Source organism: Thalassophryne amazonica, chromosome 1 (genome assembly GCF_902500255.1).
Source record: "Thalassophryne amazonica chromosome 1, fThaAma1.1, whole genome shotgun sequence".
Lineage (NCBI taxonomy): Eukaryota > Metazoa > Chordata > Actinopteri > Batrachoidiformes > Batrachoididae > Thalassophryne > Thalassophryne amazonica.
Window position 1 is genome coordinate 100,970,734 of NC_047103.1, and position 25,897 is coordinate 100,996,630.

Genomic DNA, 25,897 nt, shown 5'->3' on the forward strand with positions numbered 1-25,897 from the left:
GCCTGTAAACCTGATTTTGGTCTGCACACAAAAAGGGTAAACTCATTCTAGAACAAACTTCACATTTTCCGCACATGTGCAAAGAGCAAATATACAAATCTGCTACGGCATAATAGGAGTACATAACGCCAACACAAAAGAACATAAAAAGTCTTAATCTGAACTGTTGCATCCTTTCAGACCAGGGGTCAACAACCCTGTTCCTGGAGGGCACCTGTCCTGCATGTTTTCCATGTCTACCTACTGAAGTCACACCTGATTTTTTTTAAAAGTGGTGTTTTCCAGCACTTGATTGGCTGTGCACACCTGATAGAGTTAACTGCCTGGGACTGGATCAGGGAGAGTTAGAAAACATGCAGGGCAGGTGCCCTCCACAAACAGGGCTGGTGACCCCTGTTTCAGACTGATTCATCATCACACCCTGACAGAAACTGTTGTCCACATAAGACGCCCTTGTTTTGGAAGACAACTTCTGGAACTTTAAATCGTTATCATGGAAATTGCTTGTGAATAAACAAAGAAGTGTGTGATAAAGCTTGAGAACAGTTAACTGATGCATGCCTACTTGTATTGACAATAGCAGCCCTTGTACATATAGCATAACAGGCCTACATGAATATGGGAGATTTTCATCAATTTACATATAATTACTCTGTCACGTTTGTTTGTTACAGTAGAAACCGATTTGCAGATTGGTATTGGAACCGTGTATAAACAGAGTCCAACTCTCTTCACTTGCAAAGCCGAGATGATTGGTATGGAGCATTGCTTGATTTCACTGCACTTTCAGAATGGAGCGGTGTCAGATCAGTTTTGTTTATGTCTTGAAGCCGTAAAGCCATTTCTTTCTTTCTTTATTTGTCTGACTATTTGCAAGATTACATCAAAACTACTGCACAGATTTTGATGAAATTTTCACCACAGATAGATATTAGCCCAAAGAAGACTCCATTAAATTTCGGAGGTAATTCAGATCCGGATGCAGATTCTGCATCAAGTTTCACTTTAAATAGGCTTTGAAGGATTACAGCAAAACTATTTCACGGATTTTCACAAAATTTGCACTATAGATACATATTAGGCCATGAAAGACTTCATTAAGTTTTCGAGCTGATCTGGATCAAGTTTCAGTTTATATAGGCTTTGAAGGATTACATCAAAACCCCTTCACAGATTCTTACCAGATTTGCACCACATATAGATATTAGGGCATGGAAGACTCCACTGCATTTTAGAGGCAATCCGGATCTGGACTCTGACTCAGGATTTCACAATATAGGCTTTTAACCCTCTGGGGCCGAGGCCGTTGTATACAACGGCTGAGACCAAGTTTTACTAAGTTATAACGTTTTAATGATATGAGATAGAAACTTTTTTTTTACTGAAAAGTTAACTCAGCGGACGTTTGAGCCAGCCATCTGCCATCTTTGTACTCCTCATAGAAGCTGTGTGATGACGTGCGCAATGTGAGTGTGCAATTGGAATTTGTTCACCGTCACATGGTTTTCCAAAATCCAATCATAGAGCAGATTTACCTCACATGATAAACCAAACATTGTTTTTAGGAGTGATGTGTTACAAGTTGGCCCGTTTGAATAGCCATCTGGCTGCTTGCTCCAATGCGCCCTGTGCCATTACGCACAGCAATCAGTGAAAGTGAGCAGACGGAGCAGTCAGAGGGCCTCTGATGACAATGTCACATGCTCAAACACAGATTGTGTGAGTTTTAAAGATGCTCCACTCCTCATTACCTGTGAATGTTATTGAATAAGCCTGTGGCAAGCTCTCTTGCTCCGATGTAAAGCACTGTTTACCATATCAATGGAGCGAGAGGGAAGGGGCCGCTCCTCAGAGTGTAAATGGGCCAAAGTGTCAAAGCTGCTTTCAGAGCAGGACAGAACACTCCAAAACACAGTAGAAGTAGATGTTTGTGATGTGACCTTTGTGTAATAGCAGACAGAAATTGCTTTGAGGACAAACAAAACGCATAGACCATTTTGTATATATTGTTCAAAATGTGCATTTGTGTTTATTGTTTGAAACCCTTTTGTTGTGCAGTCTTTCACACAAGAGCCCAAATTACCTAAGTGTTGTTTATTATAGTTTACTGTGTGTTTTGAATGCATATGTGTGGAAATGTATTTCCGCTTTACTTTTTCCTTTCTTATTTCTGATTGTAAACCTTTATTACACTTATAAAACACAACTATCGCATATATAGCATATATAGGGGAGGTGATGGTCTAGTGGTTAAGGTGTTGGGCTTGAGTCCGGAAGATCATGGGTTCAAATCCCCGTCTGACTGGAAAATCACTAAGGGCCCTTGGGCAAGGCCTTTAATCCCCTATTGCTCCCTGACATTGGGGTGAATGTGAGGCATAATTGTAAAGCGCTTTGAGCGCCTGATTCAGATGGAAAAGTGCTATATAAATGCAGTCCATTTACCATTTATATATATTCTGAAAGTACAGGTTGTCCTGAAAAAAAGAGACATAAAACTTGATTGTGGGATGCAGGGAGAGCTGTTAACAGCAATAATAAAACATTTATGGCAGGCGATGCCCTTGGAAAACTGCCCTTGGACCCCAGGGGGTTAAGGATTACGTCAAAAAATTGCACCGACTATGACAATATTTTCACCACAGATAGATATTAGGCCATGGAAGACTCCATTAAATGTTGGAGGTGATCTGGATTCAGATTATGGATGAAGATTTCACTTTATATAGGCTTTGAACAATGACATCAAAACTACTTCTCGGATTCTCACCAAATTTGCACCACAGATAGATATTAGGGTATGGATGACTCCACTGAATTTTGGAGGTGATCCAGATTGTCATTCGGATTGTGGCTCGGGATTTCACTTTATAGGCTGTTAAGGATTATGTCAAAACCACTGCACGGATTTTAACGAAATTTTCACCACAGATAGATATTACACCATAGAAGACTCAAATTTTGGAAGAGATCCGTATCCGGAATGTGGATCAAGATTTCACTTTATATAGGGTTTTGAATGATTACGTTAAAACTACTTTACATATTCTCACCAAATTTGCAGTTTTGATCCAGATCCGGTTTGGGGCTCCAAATTTCACTTCATAGGCTGTCAAGGATTACGTCAAAACTACTGCATGAATTTGGACAAAATTTTCACCACAGATAGGCCATGGAAGATTCTATTAATTTTGGGAGTGGATCGGGAACAAGATCCAGAATCTTAAATTGTTTTAGTTCAACTCTTTCAGAACGTTGGACAGCAATGCAATGATTGTTTTCCATGAATTAATGGAATGTTGCATTTTTAACCACCAGAATTATTTATTATGACATCATAGCTCTCTCAAATTGTTGCTGAGAAGGCACCATGAAAGAAAGCTCAGCAGAAAGAGGGTGTTGGCCCACTGTATGCAGGTGATAGAAGCTGAGGTAAGGCACAAAGTGATATTGTCTTTGCTGACATGCACGTCAGGAGTGACTGTCATGTGCTAACCACGTGTGTCACAGGTACTCCTGGCTTATGACACTGGTTAATTGCAAGTCACATGCACTCCTCACTCACTGAACACACACTGATAATGGGGGTCTGGCATATGATTTGCATTTTCTGATAATGCAATATATCCCAATGCCTCATGCATGGCAGCCACACAGCCTATAGGTGACAAGTACGATGCCTGTACTGTTTCACAAACATTCCCCCAGATACCAGTGGCACACCTGCAGGCTGCCATTCCCTGCAACCAATGTGTGTCCACCACATGTGTTGTGAATTGTGATGCAGGCTTCAGATCAAAATACATGTAAGATCAAATCACTCACTCATCTTCAACCGCTTAACCGGGATCAGGTCACGGGGGCAAAGCTCCAGCAGGGGACCCCAGACTTTCCTTTCCCATGCCACAATGACCACCTCTGACTGGGGTATCCCAGGTAAGTGTGGAGATAAAATCTCTCCACCTAGTCCTAGGTCTTCCCCAGGGTCTCCTCCCAGATGGACGTGCCTGGAACATCTCCCTGGAGAGGGGCCCAGGAGTCATCCTTACCAGATGCCCGAACCATCTCAGTTGGCTCTTTTCAATATGAAGGAGCAGCAGCTCTACTCCATGCTCCCCATAGATGACCGAGCTTCTCACCCTGTCTCTAAGGGAGACACCAGCCACCCTCCTAAAGAAGCCCATTTTGGCCGCTTGTACCAGCAGTCTAGTTGTTTCAGTCATGACCCAACCCTCATGACCATAGGTGAGAGTACAAACAAAGATTAAAGTCACTCGGTAACTTGGTTGGCTTCAAAAGGCTCTTCAAAAATCATTTAATTACTTGTTATAGCATGATGAATTAGGTTTATCGATTCTGCTTTGTTTTTTTAGGTTTTGTGCATGGTCCACTGCTGTTTACATGTTTGTGTTTTAAAATCTTAGTTTAGTGATTGCTTTAAATATATATATATTTTTTTTTTCCCGGACTGTAAGTCGCACTTTTTTACATGTTTTGGCCGGGGGTGCAACCTATACTCCAAAGCGACTTATAAATGAAAAATATACCAGTGGATTCTCAATTAATTTACCGTAATAAAACAAGTTTACGTGACAGAGTCACTCTATGTTGTTATATGGCCACCGGAAATGGAAATGCAATGCATCATGGGCACTGTAGTATGGCAGCTGCCCTGTAGGTCACACTGGTCACGATAACCAATCAGATGTCTTCCTCCGGAGTTGGCGCAGTTGTTTCAAAGTGACACAGAGGAAGAAGAATTTAATGGTTTCAATGATTTGGAGTGAAATTGAGGGTTAAGTGAACTTGTTCGCATGTTATTTATGTTATTGTGATGTTCCTGTTGCGCTCTTGGCATATTGCACGTTTTCACATTTCACATTTTTGGCACCCTGAGTGACATGGTTGTTGTGAGAAATGACATCTGTTGCAGAACCACATTCATGTATTTTGTCGAATAAATCTTCTGAACTCAAGGTGACGCCAATTTCTTCCTTTTGCCGTCACAATATTATCATCTGAACTTTTCCATGTTAAGTTAACATACTTGTATGTCCATGCGACTTATCGTCCAGTGCGACTTATTTATGGCTTATTTTTCTTTATAATGGATATAGTGGCTGGTGTGACTTATACTCCGGTGCAACATATAGTCAGGAAAATATGGTATATTTTATATATGTATATATATATATATAACATTTTTTTGTATTTAGATTTTCTAAGGTCTCACCCCTCAAAAAGTTTCTTTATTAGTTAAAAAATATATAGGTAAAATTTGAGAGTCCTATGATAATATTTAGAGGTACCTCAAAGAACTCAAAGTTTAATCATAACAAATCAGGAACTTCAGCGTGCACTGGGGCAGTTTGCAGCCGAGTGTGAAGTGTCCGGGATGAAAATCAGCACCTCCAAATCCGAGGCCATGGTTCTCGACCGGAAAAAGGTGCTTTGCCCTCTTCAGGTTGGTGGAGTGTCCTTGCCTCAAGTGGAGGAGTTTAAGTATCTCGGGGTCTTGTTCACGAGTGAGGGATGGATGGAGCGTGAGATCGATAGACGGATCGGTGCAGCATCTGCAGTGATGCGGTCGCTGTATCGGACCGTCGTGGTGAAGAGAGAGCTGAGTAGGGGGGCAAAGCTCTCGATTTACCAATCGATCTACGTCCCGATCCTCACCTATGGTCATGAGATTTGGCTCATGACCGAAAGAACGAGATCAAGAGTATAAGTGGCCGAGATGAGTTTCCTCCGCAGGGTGGCTGGGCGCTCCCTTAGAGATAGGGTGAGGAGCTCGGCCACTCGGGCGGAGCTCAGCGTCGAGCCGCTGCTCCTCCACATCGAAAGGAGCCAGTTGAGGTGGCTCGGGCATCTTTTCCGGATGCCTCGCTGGAGAGGTGTTCCGGGCATGTCCCATCGGGAGGAGGCCCCGGGGAAGACCCAGGACACGCCGGAGGGACTACGTCTCTCGGCTGGCTTGGGAACACCTTGGGGTTCCCCCGGAGGAGCTGGGGGAGGTGTGTGTGGATCGGGAGGTCTGGGCGGCTTTGCTTGAGCTGCTGCCCCCGCGACCCGACTCCAGATAAAGCGGAAGAAAATAGATGGATGAATGTGAAATATTAAACCCTGTTGTAGAAATAAGTGAAACTTTTGAAAAATTACCAAAGCATAACACATAGTTTAATACAAGCTTTAATAATATAAACATTAAACAACAATAAGTACTGCAATGAAATTGCAATCAAATTTATGGATTTATATATACAATGTAGAGTGTAGACTGACTAGACTGCTGAGTCTGTAACTGAGGAAGTAGTGGCTGCTGCAGTTAATGTCTTCTTGCGACAGTCTGGGTAATCTTTGCGGTGTTTTTCAAAAAATTTTAGCAGGTACTGCAGCTGAGATTCATCCTTTGTAATAAGACCACAGTATTCTTGAACAAGGGCTACACCTCACTCTGCATGATCATTCACAACTTTGATGGCCATCACAGTTTTACGAGCCAGTTGGTAGTCTTCCCTTTCATCTCATTCTACTGGGTCTACTTCAAGAAATGTTTCTGGCAATTTCAGCATGTTAAAGATAACCTTGGATTCTGGAGAAACAAAATCTCCTATGATGAAATTGCCAACTTTTGGAAAGTCAGTGAAAACATCAGACAATTTAATTCATTATTAAACTAGTTTGTCATTGGCTAAGTTATTAAGAATCAACAAATAGTGTCCAAAAAGTCATAATTACCATGTCTGAGATCAGAATATGTTACTGGAAGAGAGACAGGAGGTTTCCAACTTTCAGTTATACCATGCCATTTGATGTAGAATTTAACTAAAACTATGAAACTTTCGTCCAATTGAGCTACCAGTAAATATGAACCAAAAGCCCTAATATTTTCAGAATATGGTTTTATGTAATAGAGGAATAATTTAAGAGGGTGAGACCAATTTTCTTAACAAGTTAAAAATAAGCTCCACCCTAATATATGAGGTCTGTGAGAAAAGTATCGGACCTTTTTATTTTTTTCAAAAACCATATGGATTTGAATCACGTTTGATTGCATCAGCCAAGTTTGAGCCTTTGTGCGCATGTGTGAGTTTTTTTCACACCTGTCAGTTGCATCATTCACCTGTGGGCAGGCTTTGTGTGAGCACTGGTCCACCCCTCTCATCGTTTTTCATTGTCAGAAGAATGTCTGAAGGACTGCCGTTTTGTTGCATTAAAATTTTTTCAGAAACTCTGCCAGACAACCAGCTGGAAACCATTTTGAAGATTCGGTTGGCTTTCGGTGAAAATTTTATGGGCTTCAGAGAGATTAAGGATTGTTACTGCCGCTTTAAGGACGGCCCACAGCACCGCAGGGCGCGCCGCGCTCCGAGCCGCGATTGAGAGGCTGAAAGGAACTGATCACTTCCAAATTTAAGGCTCTGTTGATGCAGGATGTCATGTAACTAGCAGAGAAGTTTCATAAGAGGTCAGGATCAGCACTTTATCGGCACATTCCACTGTTAAAGGAGATTTTGTAATGAAAGACGTGCGGACAGATTCGCGCGTCAGGACGCAGCCGCTCATGGCGCGGCGGGACAAAAAACACCTCCTTGTTGGAAACCATTCGTAAGATTCAGGCGGCTTTTGATCACTTTTCAGTTGAGTATCAGAGAAATTGTTTAACAGCTGGGCATGTTCCAACTTGTCCTGTAAGGCTTCCAACACGGAGGTGTTGTTTTTCACTTTGTTGTTTGTTGGTTAAAGGGTGGGCGTTCATAAGCTTTTGCTGATGCCCACACCCTTTCAGACACGGGCCCTTTGTCGGATTGTTTTCTTTGTTTTCGCTGTGAGGTTAATTTGTCATTTTGGTCTGTGCGCTGAATAAATTCATTTATTCATTCAAATTCATTCATTCATTCACTTCCGGGGGCGCAGCCTGCTGCTGACCCTGCGCTCACTGTTTGTTTCACTGTTTGTCTGTCAGCATTTTTAAATTTGCTTTAACGTATATTTTTAAGCAGTTCATTGGTTTAAAGTGGATGTGACCTGTCAGAACTTCACTGCACTTTGCACCTTATTGTCGCAATGAAAATCGTGCTGCTGTGGATCAGTTTCTGCCTATCAGCGTTTGTGCATGGGAGCTGCCTCACAAGCCAGCAAAGCTTCCTTGCCTATACCAGAGAACATCTTTTGTCACTTCGTTCACCTGGTGGGGTTCCTTCAGTCTGTCTAGCTACGAACTGTCAGGAAATCTGTCAGCCACTTAAATGTTTGGGGAAGAGGAAAAAGCATGGCTCAAGGGGAGGCGTGAGGCAACGACTCTGGCGACGCCGCAGCAGATTCCCGCTGCCTGTCATCACTCTGTCTAACGTCTGCTCGGTAAGCAACAAACTCGATGAACTTGTGCTAAGAGCCGAGCATGACAGTGAATTTAGACAGAGTAATCTTGTGTGTTTGACGGAAACATGGCTTAAAGATCATCACGATACACCAAGCCTGTCAGGCTACTCCGCTGTCAGAGCGGCCAGGGATGCGCACACTGTGCACAAATCCATTGGAGGGGGTCTGTGTTTGTTTATGGATAACAGCTGGGCCACTCAATACAGCATACGAGAGCAAGTATGCACACCAGACTATGAGATACTGACTGTAACTTTTAGACCCTTTTATCTTCCGCGGGGGTTCGGACAGATCACTGTCATTCTTGTATACGTGCCCGGTCCAAATGACAACGCAGCAGGAGAGAGAATAGCAGAGAGCTATAATGCACTCACCCGCTCTGCTGACCAGCCCGTTTTCGTTCTGGGTGACTTTAACTCCTGCAATCTGTCTGACCACTTGCCCACTCTACAGCAATATGTAGACTGTCCCACATGTCTACATTGGACGCTTGACCGTTGCTATGGCAACATCCCAAAGGCTTATAAAGTGGTATGCAGACCACCTCTTGGAAAATCTGACCACAATGTAATTCATCTTTTGCCTAAATACAAAGCTGTGGTCAAAATAATTAAAACAGTTAATAAGCAGGTACAGGTGTGGTCCGAGGAAAGCAAAGAGCAACTCACAGACTGTTTTGATGAAACAAACTGGGACATTTTCTTTGAATCCTGTCAGGATGGAGATGAACTTACTGACACCGTCACATCTTACATTAAGTTCTGTGAGGATAATGTGTCAGAGACTAAAACTGTGAAAATATTCCCAAACAGCAAACCCTGGGTGTCCAAACAATTGAAAATCTGTCTTAATGAAAAGAAGGCTGCCTTCTGCTGTGGTAATGTGCAATTAATGCAGGAAAAAAGGAGACAGCTGAGAGGGAATATATTTAAGGCAAAAATTGAGTACAAGAATAAATTAGAAAGTAAATTTTTCAGTGGCACTATAAAACAAGCCTGGGAAGGTCTAAATACACTGATGGGCATAACCTGTAAGAAATGTGATGCTCCTTCAAGCATTAATCAATGTTTTGAGTTAAATGAGTTTTGAGTTAAATGATTTAAACCGTTTCTTCTGTATATTTGATAAAGTGGATGATAAACTGGAATGTGATGAGATCTGTAAAAATCTACCTGCAGGAGCCCCCACAGCCATCACTGAGGACGCTGTGTCTAAAAGTCTTTCTAAACTGAAGCCAAACAAGGCCACTGGCCCAGATGGCCTGAAAGCCCGTCTACTCAAAGACTGTGCTCCTCAATTAAAAGGAGTCTTCTCCAGATTGTTTAATTCCCTCCTTGTCACAGGAGTGCCCAAATCCTGGAAGTGTTCCATAATAAGGCCTGTACCAAAAAAGCCAGGGGCAAGTAAACCTGAAGATTGCCATAACCTCCATATTATGTAAAACTATGGAGAGAGTTTTAGTTGATGTCCTGACCACCACAGTGGTCAATGAACTAGACCATCTGCACTTTGCCTATAAGAGGGACAGAGGTACTGATGATGCCATATTGATCTTGCTGGACATGATCTCAAAGCAGCTTTCACTTGCTAAAGCATATGCTCGGGTTTTGTTTGTAGATTTCAGTGCAACGTTTAACTCTATGAAATTAAACATTCTTCTGAAAAGGCTGGCTGATTTAAATGCTGAAAAGGGCCTGATCCTCTGGATCAGAGACTTTCTGTCTTGTCGCCCTCAAAGGGTTTGTGCTAACAACATTCTGTCAGGAGAGCTCATCATAAGCACTGGCTGCCCACAGGGCGGCATTCTTTCTCCTTTACTCTTCTCTCTTTTTACAAATGAATTTGCAGTGAATGACAAATTTTAAACTGATTAAATCCATAGATGACATGGCCCTAGTCAGCCTGCTACAGAAATGTGACTCCTCTGGCGAAGCGTCCTATCTCGCTCACACTAAGGCTCTTGAAGCTTGGTGTCTTGACAGCCAGCTGGAAATCAGTGTTTCTAAGACAAAGGAGCTTGTTTTTTTACACAAAGCAAGAACTGACAGTGCAGCCAGTTTCACTCGATGGCCAGCTTGTTGAAACGGTGGAAACTTTTAAATATCTTGGTACAGTTCTCGACAGTCACTTGAGCTTCTCTGAAAACACTGATTTTATTAGTGGCTTGCCTCTACGTCACTTCCTGTTCCGGAGCACAGCGGTGTTTTGCTGTATCTGTTAGCTGTTTAATCTGCGCAGTTAGATTGATCTAGTTACCTAGATAACGATTTGTTTCACAGTGTAATCTTCACGTGCCTTAACTAAAGCACTCCCTCTGCTGAATCACCTCTAAATTATTTACACATTCACTTTGTGTGTTTTTAGGAATCCGCTAGCTTAGCGCAGCTACTAGCTCTTAGCCGGTTTAGCATGGCGGCTTCTCCTGTCTGGGGAAAACCTGGTCTTGTTAGGAGAGACGGCATCCATCCCACTTTGGATGGAGCAGCTCTCATTTCTAGAAATCTGGCCAATTTTCTTAAATCCTCCAAACCGTGACTATACAGGGTTGGGACCAGGAAGCAGAGTTGTAGTCTTACACACCTCTCTGCAGCTTCTCTCCCCCTGCCATCCCCTCATTACCCCATCCCCGTAGAGACGGTGGCTGCTCCCAGACTACCAATAACCAGCAAAAATCTATTTAAGCATAAAAATTCAAAAAGAAAAAATAATATAGCACCTTCAACTGCACCACAGACTAAAACAGTTAAATGTGGTCTATTAAACATTAGGTCTCTCTCTTCTAAGTCCCTGTTAGTAAATGATATAATAATTGATCAACATATTGATTTATTCTGCCTTACAGAAACCTGGTTACAGCAGGATGAATATGTTAGTTTAAATGAGTCAACACCCCCGAGTCACACTAACTGCCAGAACGCTCGTAGCACGGGCCGAGGCGGAGGATTAGCAGCAATCTTCCATTCCAGCTTATTAATTAATCAAAAACCCAGACAGAGCTTTAATTCATTTGAAAGCTTGACTCTTAGTCTTGTCCATACAAATTGGAAGTCCGAAAAACCAGTTTTATTTGTTGTTATCTATCGTCCTCCTGGTCGTTACTGTGAGTTTCAGTGTGAATTTTCAGAACTTTTGTCTGACTTAGTGCTTAGCTCAGATAAGATAATTATAGTGGGCGATTTTAACATCCACACAGATGCTGAGAATGACAGCCTCAACACTGCATTTAATCTATTATTAGACTCAACTGGCTTTGCTCAAAATGTAAATGAGTCCACCCACCACTTTAATCATATCTTAGATCTTGTTCTGACTTATGGTATGGAAATTGAAGACTTAACAGTATTCCCTGAAAACTCCCTTCTGTCTGATCATTTCTTAATAACATTTACATTTACTCTGATGGACTACCCAGCAGTGGGGAATAAGTTTCATTACACTAGAAGTCTTTCAGAAAGAGCTGTAACTAGGTTTAAGGATATGATTCCTTCTTTATGTTCTCTAGTGCCATATACCAACACAGTGCAGAGTAGCTACCTAAACTCTGTAAGTGAGATAGAGTATCTCGTCAATAGTTTTACATCCTCATTGAAGACAACTTTGGATGCTGTAGCTCCTCTGAAAAAGAGAGCTTTAAATGAGAAGTGCCTGACTCCGTGGTATAACTCACAAACTCGCAGCTTAAAGCAGATAACCCGTAAGTTGGAGAGGAAATGGCGTCTCACTAATTTAGAAGATCTTCACTTAGCCTGGAAAAAGAGTCTGTTGCTCTATAAAAAAGCCCTCCGTAAAGCTAGGACAGCTTACTACTCATCACTAATTGAAGAAAATAAGAACAACCCCAGGTTTCTTTTCAGCACTGTAGCCAGGCTGACAAAGAGTCAGAGCTCTATTGAGCCGAGTATTCCTTTAACTTTAACTAGTAATGACTTCATGACTTTCTTTGCTAATAAAATTTTAACTATTAGAGAAAAAATTACTCATAACCATCCCAAAGACATATCGTTATCTTTGGCTGCTTTCAGTGATGCCGGTATTTGGTTAGACTCTTTCTCTCAGATTGTTCTGTCTGAGTTATTTTCATTAGTTACTTCATCCAAACCATCAACATGTCTATTAGACCCCATTCCTACCAGGCTGCTCAAGGAAGCCCTACCATTATTTAATGCTTCGATCTTAAATATGATCAATCTATCTTTATTAGTTGGCTATGTACCACAGGCTTTTAAGGTGGCAGTAATTAAACCATTACTTAAAAAGCCATCACTTGACCCAGCTATCTTAGCTAATTATAGGCCAATCTCCAACCTTCCTTTTCTCTCAAAAATTCTTGAAAGGGTAGTTGTAAAACAGCTAACTGATCATCTGCAGAGGAATGGTCTATTTGAAGAGTTTCAGTCAGGTTTTAGAATTCATCATAGTACAGAAACAGCATTAGTGAAGGTTACAAATGATCTTCTTATGGCCTCAGACAGTGGACTCATCTCTGTGCTTGTTCTGTTAGACCTCAGTGCTGCTTTTGATACTGTTGACCATAAAATTTTATTACAGAGATTAGAGCATGCCATAGGTATTAAAGGCACTGCGCTGCGGTGGTTTGAATCATATTTATCTAATAGATTACAATTTGTTCATGTAAATGGGGAATCTTCTTCACAGACTAAGGTTAATTATGGAGTTCCACAAGGTTCTGTGCTAGGACCAATTTTATTCACTTTATACATGCTTCCCTTAGGCAGTATTATTAGACGGTATTGCTTAAATTTTCATTGTTACGCAGATGATACCCAGCTTTATCTATCCATGAAACCAGAGGACACACACCAATTAGCTAAACTGCAGGATTGTCTTACAGACATAAGGACATGGATGACCTCTAATTTCCTGCTTTTAAACTCAGATAAAACTGAAGTTATTGTACTTGGCCCCACAAATCTTAGAAACATGGTGTCTAACCAGATCCTTACTCTGGATGGCATTACCCTGACCTCTAGTAATACTGTGAGAAATCTTGGAGTCATTTTTGATCAGGATATGTCGTTCAAAGCGCATATTAAACAAATATGTAAGACTGCTTTTTTGCATTTACGCAATATCTCTAAAATTAGAAAGGTCTTGTCTCAGAGCGATGCTGAAAAACTAATTCTGTTGTGTGGGCCGCTGAAGAGGAGGTACTGCTGGCCCACCACCACCAGAGGGCGCCCTGCCTGGAGTGCGGGCTCCAGGCACTAGGGGGCGCTGCCGCCTTGCAGGAGCAGCCAGAGTGACAGCTGTCACCCCTCACCTGCGACAGCTGTCATCAATCATCGGATCTGCAGGGGTATATCAGCAGGACGGCATCTCCACCTCATTGCCGAGATATCGCTCTACCAAAGAGGTAACGTTCTCAGCCGATTCTATTGTCTTTCTGACAGTAATACTTTGTGTGCAGACAGTGAGTAGTACAGCTGGAGACTGTATCGGACTTTTTGGATAAGTACTCACATTCTTACACTACAGTATTTTTCTGACGAGAGGTGGAGGTGGTGTTTCCACCCTACGTGTTGCTGGGTGCTGCCGCACCCACACCTGACTGTTTCTGTTCCTCGCCAGCAGTACCGGATCCGACGAAAGGAGGCAGTGGCCACCTGGGAGTTCGGGACTTGGCGGCTCCAGTATTCCCGGGGTTCTGTGGCGGAGGAAATCGAGTGGTTCCGGTTCGACTTGGACAGACGTCTCCTATCTTCAAGCCTGCCCACACGACACCATTGACATTTGGCTTATTTCGACATTGTAATCAGTTGTGTGTGTTGTGCGTGTTTCACAACAGTAAAGCTTTGTTATTTGACTTCCTCCATTGCCCGTTCACTTGCGCCCCCTGTTGTGGGTCCGTGTTCCTACACTTTCCCAACAAATTCATGCATTTATTTCCTCTAGGCTGGACTATTGTAATTCATTATTATCAGGTTGTCCTAAAAGTTTGTTATTTTACTAGGTCTTATTCTACTTCTTCCTTTACTTCTATGTATTTTATGTATCTTATCTTTGTTTTATTCATGTATTTGTATGACTATGTTTGTATTTTACGAGGTCTGTCCAAAAACCATATGGATTTGAATCACGTGTGATTGCATCAGCCAAGCTTGAACTTTTGTGCGCATGCGTGAGTTTTTTCACGCCTGTCGGTTGGGTCATTCACCTGTGAGCAGGCTTTGAGTGAGCACTGGTCCACCCCTCTCGTCGGATTTTATTGCGAATAAATGTCTGAACAATTTGGAGCTTTGCTGCATCAAATTTTTCCAGAAACTGTGAGAGACCTCCAGGTGGACACCATTCGGAAAATTCAGATGGCTTTCAGGGACCATTTTATGGAAATTACACAAATTAAGGAGTGCTCCAGCCAATTCCTCCGCATGTCTGTCTCAATGTGCCGAAAAAGTGCTGATGTCCACGTCTTCCGCAATTCCTGTGCTAGTCAGAGGACGTCCCGGATAAAACACAGCGTCCAGTTTAGAAATGAACGGCACATTCCACTGTTACAGGAGTTTTTGTCATGGAAAGAGGAGCGGAGGAATTCCGCGCGTCGCGGTGGAGCCACATGCCGCAAAGCAACGCCGTGATGAAGCCTCACAGGACATGTTGGGGCATGTCCAGCTTGTGCACAATTTCTTGGATAGTCACACGACTAAAAAGCCACCGACAGCCGTCTGAAATCCGTCTCAAAGCCGTCCTGGTTTTGTCCCACACAATGAGCGGCACGGTGGCGCATCCGTCCGCTTCTTTTTCCATGAAAAAAAACTCCTGTAACAGTGGAATGTGCCGAAAAAGTGCTGATGTCCACGGCTTATGCCTTTTTTGTGGAAGTCAGACGACGTCCCGGATCAACAAAGCCTTCACGTTGGAAATTATCTTGTTGTTTCAGCGGGGTGTCAGCCTGTTGGAGTGCGCCGTGCTCTCAGACACTGTGGGCGGTCTTTAAACCGGCTGGAGCACTCCTTAATCTGTGTAATCCCCATAAAATGGTCCCTGAAAGCCATCTGAATTTTCCGAATGGTGTCCACCTGGAGGTCTCTCACAGTTTCTGGAAAAATTTGATGCAGCAAAGCTCCAAATCGTTCAGACATTTATTCGCAATAAAAATCCGACGAGAGGGGTGGACCACTGCTCACACAAAGCCTGCTCACAGGTGAATGATCATCAGCTTCCTGTTGAGAACCATGGCCTCAGATTTAGAGATGCTGATCCTTATCCCAGTGAGTGTTGGAGGCCACAGGATGATGAAGCGAACAAGACCACATCATCTGCAAAAAGCAGTGATGAGACCCTGAGCCCACCAAACTGGAAACCCTCCTTCCCTGACTATGCCTCGATATCTTATGTATGAATATCACAAACAGGACTGGTGACAAGGCGCAGCCCTGGTGGAGGCCAACCCCCACCGGAAATGAGTCCAACTCACTGCTGAGCACTCGAACACAGCTCTCACTTTGTGAGTACAGAGATTGGATGACTCTGAGAAGGGACACCCCTCACTCCATACTCCCGCACCACATTACCTCCAGGGGTACCCGATCATATGCCTTCTTCAAGTCCACAAAACACATGTACAATCCCATTTCCATTGAAGTTGGGACATTGTGTAAAATGGAAATAAAAACAGAATACAATGACGTGCAAATCCTCTTCAACCTATACTCAATTGAATACACCACAAAGGCAAGATATTTGATGTTCAAACTGATAAACTTTGTTGTTTTTATGCAAATATTTGCTCATTTTGAAATGAATGCCTGCAATACATTTCAAAAAAGTTGGGACAGGGCAACAAAAGACTGGTAAAGTTGATGAATGGTCAAAGAACACTTAAATGGAAACAGGTGAGTGTCATGATTGGGTATAAAAGGAACATCTCCAAAAAGCTCAGCCATTCACAAGCAAAGAAGGGGTGAGGATCACCACTTTGTGAACGACTGCATGAAAAAATAGTCCAACAGTTTAAGAACAATGTTTCTCAACATTCAATTGCAAGGAATTTAGTGATTCCATCATCTACAGTCCATAATATAATCAGAAGATTCAGAGAATCTGGAGAACTTTCTACACGTAAGCGGCAAGGCTGAAAGCCAACATTGAATGCCCATGACCTTTGATCCCTCAGGTGGCACTGCATTAAAAACCAACATCATTGTGTAAAGGATCTTACCGCATGGGCTCAGGAACACTTAATAAACCCACTGTCAGTTAACACAGTTCGTTGCTACATCTACAAGTGCAAGTTAAAACTCTACCATGCAAAGCAAAAGCCATACATCAACAACATCCAGAAACTCTGCCGCCTTCTCTGGGCCCAAGCTCATTTGAAATGGACAGGCGCAAAGTGGAAAAGTGTGCTGTGTTCTGATGAGTCCACATCTCAAATTGTTTTTGGAAATCATGGCCGCTGTGTCCTCTGGACAAATGAGGAAAATGACCATCCAGATTGTTACCAGCGCAAAGTTCAAAAGCCAGCATCTGTGATGGTATGGGGGTGTGTTAGTGCCCATGACATGGGCAACTTACACATCTGTGATGATACCATCGATGCTGAAAGGTATATGCAGGTTTTGGAGCAACACATGCTGCTATCCAAGCAATGTCATTTTCAGGGACGTCCCTGCTTATTTCAGTAAGACAATGCCAAGCCACATTCTGCACGTGTTACAACAGCGTGGCTTCGTAGTAAAAGAGTGCAGGTACTAGACTGGCCTGCCTGCAGTCCAGACCTGTCACGCATTGAAAATGTGTGGCGCATTATGAAGCACAAAATATGACAACAGAGACTGTTAAACAACTGAAGTTGTACAATCAAGTAAGAATGGGAAAGAATTCCACTTACAAAGCTTCAACAATTAGTGTTCTCGGTTCCCAAACATTTATTGAGTGTGGTTAGAAGGAAAGGTGATGTAACACAGTGGTAAACATACCACTGTCCCAGCTTTTTTGAAACATGTTGCAGGCATCCATTTCAAAATGAGCAAATATTTGCACAAAAACAATAAAGTTTATCAGTTTGAACATTGAACATCTTGTCTTTGCGGTGTATTCAATTGAATATAGGTTGAAGAGGATTTGAAATCATTGGTTTCTGTTTTTATTTACATTTTACACAACATCCCAACTTCATTGGAATTGGGGTTGTAGACTGGATGGGCATTGTAAGATCAAATCAAGTGATTTGATCCAGTAAATATGTATATATAAAATAAGTATATAAAGCATAATATCTATCAATGGTGAATATTTCGTCAAAATATGTGCAGTAGTTTTGATATAATCCTTAAAAGCTTATAAAGTGCCAGAACTGGGATCCAGATCCAAAAGTCTTCCAGGGCCTAATATCTATTAATATCTAAATATCAATTTTCCATTGGCCAAAGATTCAACAAAGACTGACTTAAGGATAGGTGCAAGTTTTCAGGAGATGGGGAATCCGTCCAGCCCTGGCACCTTCCCGGGGCTGCCAGATATCGAATCAGTGCCTGTATCAAATTCCTGAAATCATTTGCTCAGCTGCTGTTTAATTTGAAGTGCAAGGAGCCTCCCCGCTTTGTCTCCACTTTCGTAGTATACCTGTCTTGTTTTAAAAAATACTTTTCTCAGCTTTCCATGTCATACGTGTATTAAATTCAGTTTGCAAAAATAATTTCTCTTTGAACAGACCTGGTGTGGGCAAAAAACCATAGCACTTGTCAATATCTGCAGTTTTGTCAGCTAGTACTTGAAGTTGTTTGGAGCACTCTCTAGCCCTATGAGCCACATAGGCGATAATTTGACCCCTAATGTAGGCCTTCATGTCTCCCCTTGACACATCCTGAGTATCATTAATTTCCAAAAAGAAGTCAATCTGACCTTTACGAAGTGTCCTAACATATTTATGTATAAGTAGGTGGGGATCTAGCCACCAAGTTCATTGAGGCGCTATATTACCTGGAAAAAAAAAAAAGATCCATCTTGTTGCGAAATTAAGTACGTATTTATATAATTTACTTTGTGTTGTTGGCTTCACAAAGGGGCACCAAAGATGTTGCAAATATGTGATTGGTTTGAGATTATTTGCAGTTGTTAAACTTTCAACTTTGGCCACACATGAGAGAGAATAATACCCCACCTCCTGTCAAAAGTTTGATGGATGACGTCACAGCCAATCAGAATCATCTACGTCACTAAGCCCCGCCCCGACCCCTCCCCAATCCCGCCCCTATGATGTGCCACAGCCAATCAGCGTGAGCCCGCCCCAACCCCTCCCCTAATCCCGCCCTATGATGTCACAGGCAATCAGCGTGAGCCCGCCTCCGGAGTCCTGCCCATCCATAATTAGTTCACACACAGGTGTCATTCCGCCCATCCATAATTAGTTCACACACAGGTGTCATATCAGCCAAATTTGCATTGAATGCTAGTCTGAGCATGTATGGGCATGTCTGCCCAATTTGCATGGACTGGGGTTCACCCCTTCCATGAGTCTCTGACGCTATAATACTATATATAAAATAAAGATTTATAAAATGTAATTATTTAATTCATTAAATAATTGTTTAGTCTGAGAGCCCTGTGGGATTAACCCTTTAAAAACGGTTCTGACAGAAACAATCATTGCAGGTGATGTGTGCGCACGCACACGCATGTGTGTGCATCTCCCTTTAAAGCTGGTGCTGAGGTGGAATATCTCGCTTTTCAAACCCCGATGGCCCGACGTGTTTTAACTTTGCGCTGTATAGCTGAAACTCCGTTAAATATTACAACGGTCTCTAACGATGGAGGTGTGCCTAAGAAGGTAAAATTATACATAAATCGTGTAAAACCGCCTCTACCGCTCAACCACCTGGCTGGGGTAGTGAATTTTGAGTCAGGAGCCTGTCTGGGGTATATTTTCGAAGCGTATAAAGCAACCCTGAGTTTTTACATGTTACCCTGCGGTTTGTTGACCGAGCCCCACACCCCGAAAGTGACTTTGTGCACATATGCTTGGAGCGTTATGTCCACTGTGGTCGTTGCTTATTTGAGAGGGGATGTTTTAGCGGATCCTCAGACAATCCGTGCTGAGAACAAAAAAAATTTTCAGATTACATGGACCGGTTACGCCAGCTCTCTGTATAAAGTGACCTTCGATAGACATCCTGCTGAGATACCCACTACGGCCAGGATGACCTCGGAACGCATCCACGGTAATTAGCGGGCTGTCATAGAAGCCCCGGTACCGACATGGGAAAAAATGTTTTCGGCATATGGGGACAGAGTCAGTGGGCTTTTTAGGCGCTGGCTGAAATATAAAGACATTATCGGAGTCAGAAGAAACCTGACCCCTTTCTTTTGTTAAGGGGAATCTGGCCACTACCACCCCGCCCGACTATATATATTCATCAGCGGGCCAGGATGTGCTACCATTCGACAACCGACATCATGACTCAAGCTTTCACATCAGCTCACATTCCTCCAGCTTCACCCCCACCACAGGAGGACGTCGATCGTGAGGGTCATTACACCGGCTACGAGGAAGAAGTCTGCTCGCAGGACCTCTTCACCTCACCACCTGAATCCTGGTCGGGTTACCGCGAGCTTTCCTTGGCTGAAGCATCAGTGATGTGGGGCAAAGAAGCCCAAGGGGTGTACCCTTGGTGACCATCTGTAATTTTAGACGATGGACCAGGATCACCCCCCAGTGTTTACGTCGGGGGTCAACCTGTGGCTCCGGCGGAGGTCTGGGGTGAAACATCCCTCCCACGCCACCTAATACAAGAAGCACTGTGTGGCGAGACGTACGTCACACCAGTCATCGGTGACCAGCCGGACGGACTTCTCTCTGACGAATTTTTGAAAACAACGAAACTGGCCGTCATCCATCTGCTGGCTGGAGTGATTGCGAATTGTAGAAAGGAACTCTGTTACATTTGTTTTAATATATATCTATATATATATATCTATATATATATAGATATATATATAGATATACGAGGTCTGTTAGAAAAGTATCCGACCTTATTATTTTTTTTCAAAAACCATATGGATTTGAATCACGTGTGATTACATCAGACATGCTTGAACCCTCGTGGGCATGCAAGAGTTTTTTCACGCCTGTCGGTTACGTCATTCGCCTGTGGGCAGTCTTTGAGTGAGGAGTCGCCCACCCTCTCGTCATTTTTTCATTGTTTAGGAATGGCTCAGAGACTGCTGCTTTGTTTGATAAAAACTTTTTTCAAAAACTGTAAGGCACAACTGAGTGGACACCATTCGATAAATTCAGCTGGTTTTCGGTAAAAATTTTAACCGCTGATGAGAGATTTTGGTCTGGTAGTGTCGCTTTAAGGACGGCCCACGGCGCCTGACGGCGATCTGTGCTTCGAGGCGGCAGCGTCTCGCCGTTTCAAGTTGAAAACTTCCACATTTCAGGCTCTGTTGACCCAGTAAGTCATCAGAGAACAAAGAACTTTCAGAAGAAGTCGGCATGAGGAGTTTATTTGGACATTCCATTGTTAACGGACATTTTGTAATGAAAGAACGTGCGGGCAGAGTCGCATGTCAGGCCGGACCCGACCGCGGGGGGTCGCGACAGGAAAAACACCTCCGTTGGAAACCTTAACGGGCAAGTTGGAACATGCCCAAGCTGTTAAACAATTTCTCAGTTACTCACTTGTTGAAAGCCATCAAAAGCCGCCTGAATTTTACAAATGGTTTTCAACACGGAGGTGTTTTTCCTGTCGCGGCGCACACAGATTCGCCGAGTCGTCACGGAAACGACTCGGCGAATTTGCGCGCACGTCTTTCATTAAAAAATGTCCTTAAACAGTGGAATGTCTGCATAAAGTCCTCATGTCGGCCTCTTCTGAATCTTCTCTGTTCTCTCACGACGTCCTGGGTGAATTAAGCCTTAAATTAGGATGTTTTCAGGTCGAAACAGGCCGACGATGGCGCCTGGAAGCGCTGCGCGACGTCCCGCTCCGTGGGAAGTCCTTACAGCGACAGAAACACCGCATAATCTCTCATCAGCCATTAAACTTTTCACCGAAAACCAGCTAAATTTCTCGAATAGTGTCCACTCGGATATTCCTCACAGGTCCAGAAAAATTTTTGATAAAGCAACACGCGCCGTCTCAAGCAGCGTGTAAAACAAAGGAATTCAGCCGAGAGGGCTGAACCACAGCTCACTCAAGGCCTGCCCACAGGGAAATGATGTCACCGACACGTGTGAAAAAACTCACGCATGCGCACGAGGGTTCAAGCATGAATTGGTGTAATCGCACGTCATTCAAATCCATATAGTTTAAAAAATAAATAAATAAAAGTGTCGGTTTCTTATCTAATAGACCTCGTATATCTGTGTCAACGTTCAATTTATCATGGGAAATTATCTGATTAATCTGTGTCGAGGTGTAAGGGATCGTTATGTCATTCGTGAACTGTCGCATCTTTTAAATCAGGCTGTCACACGCAGGCTGAACAATATTACAATGTCTTCTGTATTGGAAAGGGTGCTGGACTGTGTTAAAAATCAGGCCACTCCAGAGTTTTGGGAGGAAATCGTGCTAAGAACCGTTTCGCAAATAGCGGATAACTCTGCCTACATTGTCTTACGCAGGATTTCCGTTATGGGTACTGACAATTTTCCTCGATTTAATCCCTACCACCTCTTTACATTGTACGCATTTATCGTGGATGTCCTTTGCCACAGTGTAAGACAACAACTCCTGGAGAGATCTGACCGTCCTACAGAAACTTAATACAGCGATTTGTCTGAATAATGGCGGGGATGTTTTACACCGAACCCTGCAGATGATTAAATAGTAACTTCTTTTTCAGTTTTTTTTTTTAAATGAATGATAAAAAATGTGCAAAACAACCATTTCTCTGTTTTGAAGTTGCCTGTGTAAAACAATTTGTTTGTTTTTTTTAAGTTGCATGTGTTTGTAATAAAATTATATATATATATATATATATATATATATATATATATATATATATATATAAACTAGGATTGCCTGTCTTTTCATCATTCACATACTTGATCCCTTACATAATGGCTGAAGAAAGATTGATGAGAAATGTGTATTATAACCCTTCAAATCCTGGAAGCTTCGGCGGAGTGGAACGCTTACAGAAGGCTATCAAAGCCGAATCTGGGGTTAAACCTTCCAGCAAAGATGTGGAGTATTTCTTGTCTGGGGAAGGGGAAGATGCTTACACTTTACATAAACCTGCAAGGATGAATTTTATCAGAAATAGGGTGTTTGTTACAGCCCCTATAAAACAATTCCAGCCTGATCTCTGCGATATGCAGGCTTTATCAGCTCATAACGACGACTATAAGTGTCTCTTAACAGTCATAGACATATTTTCAAAAAAAGCATATGCCAGGCTTCTCAAAACGAAAACAGGTCGTGAGGTGTCAAACACTTTCGCCACCGTTTTACAAGAAAGCGGCGTCCCACAGAAGTTGCAGACTGATGCTGGGAGAGAATTTTTCAACAAGGTTTGTTCAGCCCTCATGAAAAAAAACCAGCATAAAACATTTTTCAACTGCCAGTGATCTGAAGGCCTCAGTTGTTGAACGCTTTAATCGGACACTAAAAACCAAGATGTGGAGGTTTTTCACTGCAAACAATACACGTCGTTACATTGACGTGCTGCAGGATCTGCTTAAAGCCTATAATGCATCTTATCATAAAAGCATTAAGATGAGTCCAAATGAGGTTAATGGTCAAAATGCCGATCAAGTGTTTCAAAATTTTTTATGGGACTTTTCCAATACGCACAAGGCCTATGAAGTTTAAATATAAGGTTGGTGATATAGTCAGGATCTCCAAGCTCAGGGGAGTTTTTGATAAAAACAGATGAAATGTTCACAGTGTCAGAATGTATTCCACATTTCCCACCTGTGTATAAATTAACGGACTACGACAGCGAGATCATTGAAGGTTCATTTTCTGAACCAGAATTGCAGAAGGTTAAAATATCAAAAGACAAACCGTATCAGGTTCAAGAAATTATTCGTGAATGTTTTACCAAGGGGAAGAAATTTGTATTTGTCAGGTGGAAGAACTGGCCTGAGAAATTTAACTCCTGGGTTCCTGCAGACCAACTGATGGCCATATAAATGTGACAACATCTGTCTTCAACCGGCATATGAATAATGGATCGGGACCTGAGACAAGGATTTTATGTGACTCTGCCTTCAGCGTAAGCCTAATAGTCTTCCCGGATATCACGATTTCATGCTACCAGGTGGACTTGGCTCGACACCTGGATTTAGAGGGAGAGTGGGTTGTAGCACTGACGGAGATTTCTTATCCTCACACTTGGTTAAATATTCCAGAAAAGCATTGCTCTACGTTTCAGGTGAAAAAAATTACAGGTCCTCCATCCAAGAACAAAATCTCCATTCACTTGACTTCTTTTGAGGCAGGATATTATGACAACTTTGACCTTATTGCAACGCAGATAAACTTTCATTTGAAGAATATAAATCCAGAGATTTCTTTAAAATATGACGATATTCAAAAAAATTTGTGTGGGAAGGAGACGGTACCTGCCACGTACATTTTGAAACCCCAACGGCATAAATGCTGGGATTACAGCCTGATAAGTGGTTGATATGCGGGCCTGGGGCCGTGACCTCCCCGCGTTTCCCTGATATAAAAGGTGGGTTATATCATTTTTTCTGTTATACAGACGTTGTTCAGGCTCAGACGGTGGGTGACAGTTTTGCTCCTCTGCTCCGCTGTTTCGAGATCCAAGGGAAGTTTGGAGAAATTATCACGCAAAGATTCAACCCTGCTTATTATATTCCAGTTTCTAAAAGACATATTGAAAAGCTACGTGTTGAGATTCATACAGATGAAGAAGAGCCCGTTAAATTCACATACGGGAAAGTGATTGTCACATTACACTTTAAACCGACGGATTAAAAAAAAAAACAATGCAACCTGATGTTTATAGATTCGTTCCTTATTATGAAAATCAGGTCGGTCACTGTTTTTCCGGCACTCCAGTTATGTATGGGAAAGGTTTGGGTAACATATTTTCAAAATTATTCAAGTTCGTCACACCTTTATTTAAACAAGGATACGCGCTTACCAAACCTCACCTGAAAAACACCGCCAAAAATATCACGTCCGATGTGGTGAGCCGTGTGGTTGAAAGAGTGTCCCATCCTCAGGAATCCGGCGTGCAGGAAGGATCTGGGATCATGGTACTCTCGCGACGCCCCAGGAAACGCCCTCCCGGGAAACACATAGGCAGAGGTAAAAAACGAATAGTCTCGCACAAACGTGAGACAGTCTGACGGAAGGCCAAGAAGAGAAGACCGTCTTGTGATATTTTTTTCTTAAGGATGAGCCTGTTACGATATAATTCACCCGAGTGCGCCATGAGTGAGCTAGACCTGTTTACCGTCCCCGCGACACAATTCTTGATAGAGGACAGTCAATATGTGGAAATAACTCTGATATCGGCGGTGACTGACACCGGACCGATCAAATTTTTTATCCCCGGAGACTAAGAAAGATATCTGGAATTAAATAACACGCTGATTCATCTCCGGGTGAAAATTACAAATGCTGATGGGAGTAATCTGGCTGCTGACGCCAGCGTGGGGCTAATAAATTACCCCCTGAACACAATTTTTTCACAGGTTGATGTCACTCTGGGTGACAGGTTAATTTTGCAGTCCAGCGACACACATCCTTACAGGGCTATGATTGAAACATTACTGAACTTCTCAGCTGAATCACTCAAATCTCAGTTCACAGCAGGCCTTTTTTTCAAAGACACAGCAGGCGAGCTGGATTCAATTGTGACGGCTGATGATGGACCCAACGCAGGTCTGGTGAGAAGAGCGCGTCTCACCGCTCGGTCGAGAGAAATCCACCTGCTTGGTCCGTTACACGCAGACATCTTTTTCTGCGAGAGGTTGTTGTTAAATAATGTTGACCTTAGAGTTAAGCTGATTCACGCAGGTGACGCTTTCAGCCTGATGTGTGCTGATAACAGCACTTTTAAGTTAAACATCCTGGGAGCATCTCTTTTTGTTAAAAAAGTCTCAGTCTCCCCAGCAGTTCGTCTCGGCCACAATGCGGCGTTATTGAAAGGGAACGCCCTGTATCCGTTATCACAGATTAATGTGAAAACCTATGTTATCCCTCACAATTCCAGAATTTGCAGTCAGGAAAATCTGTTTCTGGGAGTCATGCCAAAATACTCCATCCTGGGTATGGTGAACCACGATGCTTTCAGCGGAAAAAAGGATTTATGCCCGTTTAACTTCCGAAACTACGATGTGGAATATCTCGCTCTAAGCCAAAATGGGAGACAGGTGCCTTCTAAACCCTTCCAACCGCAATTTAACAACTGGATCTCTGTCAGAGAGTTTATAATTTGTACACAGCCACAGGGAGACATTTGAAGGATCTTCCTCTCTGTATAACTCGTGACCATTTCCCACTGGGATACGCCTTGTATGCTTTTAACCTGAGTCCGGAGGAGGATACGGGGGCATTGTCACTGGTTT

General features: G+C 42.8%; 1 protein-coding gene across 1 annotated transcript in view; it reads left to right on the forward strand.

The window, feature by feature from the left end:
• The window catches only part of LOC117512783 (E3 ubiquitin-protein ligase HECW1), a 521,859-nt gene that overhangs the window by 21,370 nt on the left and 474,592 nt on the right, over positions 1 to 25,897 (forward strand). The window lies entirely within an intron of this gene.